This window comes from Phoca vitulina, unplaced genomic scaffold (assembly GCF_004348235.1).
Source record: "Phoca vitulina isolate PV1807 unplaced genomic scaffold, GSC_HSeal_1.0 scaffold31, whole genome shotgun sequence".
NCBI classification, from domain to species: domain Eukaryota; kingdom Metazoa; phylum Chordata; class Mammalia; order Carnivora; family Phocidae; genus Phoca; species Phoca vitulina.
This window is the reverse complement of record NW_022589734.1, coordinates 318,421-319,927: the sequence shown is the minus strand read 5'-3', so window position 1 is coordinate 319,927 and position 1,507 is coordinate 318,421. Positions and strand designations below refer to the sequence as shown.

Here is a 1,507-nt window from a genome sequence, read left to right as displayed (position 1 = left end):
TTAAAAAAAAAAAAAAGTCTCATTGAGCTTTTAGTTCAAAATTCCCAATATGGTATATTAGCTCAGGCTACCATAACAAAATACCACGGACTGGGTGGCTTAAACAACAGAAATGTATTTCTCACAGTTCTGAAGGCTGGAAGTCCAAGATCAAGGTGCCAGCAAGTAGGTTTAATTCTGAGGCTTCTTTTCTTTCCCCACATCAGGCAGTAACATGCCAAGGTTGTAATAAGGTTTGAGAAAGGCATATGTCACACAATGGCATGAACACCCAATCGTCACTCTTATGAACCACAAATGGATCAGAGGCCTCTGCTTTTGACTTGCAGGTGGCCACCATCCCCCTTGTGCTCATATGGCCTTTTCTCTGTGTGCTCATGAGAAGACAGAGCTCCCTTGTATCTCCTCCTCCTTTTATAAGGATACAAACCCCATCAAATTAGGGGCCCATTCTTCGGATCTCATTTAACCTTAATTACCTACAAAAGACCCTATCTCCAAATACAGTTACATTGGAGTTTAGGGCTTCAACAGATGAATCTTGGGGGCACACAATCCCATTCATAGCACATGGTCTACCAAGCTTTTCTTTCTTTCTTTCTTTTTTTATTAAAGATTTTATTTATTTATTTGACAGAGAGAGAGAGAGCACAAGCAGGGGAAGTGGCAGGCAGAGGCAGAGGGAGAAGCAGGCTCCCCGCTGAGCAAGGAGCCCGATGTAGGGTTTGATCCCAGGACTCCGGGATCATGACCTGAGCCGAAGGCAGTCGCTTAACCAACTGAGCCACCCAGACACCCGTACCAAGCCTTTCTTAACCTAGCCTACTTTATGAGCTTCATCTAAGCCCCACTACCCTCTCTGACTCCATGCTTCTGTATCTCGAATCTCTCTTGGTTCCTTGAACTTCCTCCGTTCTCTGCAGCTCTGATCCCTCCATCACCTTCCCTCTTTCTCTACCTGTCTTACTCTTATTTCTAGTCTTTGTAAGGAAAGATCTACCTAGCCTTGGAGCAAATGGATATGGTTTTGCCTGCTTTGGCTCTGAGTCTCCCAAGACATCACAGTACCTGTCTTGGATCTCTTTGAGAGCTGCTTGCTTTTTTCAGAACTGAGACCTGAAGAGGACCGATTACAAAGTAGAGTGTACAGCCCCCACTCGAGCCAGAGACTCGAACTCAGTCCTGCTTTATTGGTTTCCCCCTTTTGGACCTACATCTTGCCCTTTCAATTTCTGCTTGGAGAGACAGCTGAACTGATTTCTTGGGGGACATGGCTCTCACTTGCCTAGTAAGCAGTAAACTCAGCTTCCCTCCTCTGCCAGCTCAGATGTCTTTGTATTTTGGTTACTTTCAAGTCTCAGTTTAAATATCAGTTTCCAAGGGAGCCTTCCCTGATACCCCATCCTGTGTTTAGTCCTCTGGCTCTCCAGCAGCCTGTGCTCCCCCTTTTGTAAGAGTCACTACCTCATTCCTGCATGTTTCATGTCTGTCCTTCTGAGCTCCCTTG

The 1,507-nt window shown here is 45.6% G+C and overlaps 1 non-coding gene across 1 annotated transcript; it reads right to left on the bottom strand.

Moving 5' to 3' along the window:
- Nucleotides 1–200: 200 nt before the first annotated feature.
- LOC116645069 lies at nucleotides 201–303 on the bottom strand. The gene has a single exon (XR_004301897.1). It is a non-coding gene; the product is annotated as a small nucleolar RNA U13 (small nucleolar RNA).
- Between the last annotated feature and the right edge of the window lie 1,204 nt (nucleotides 304–1,507).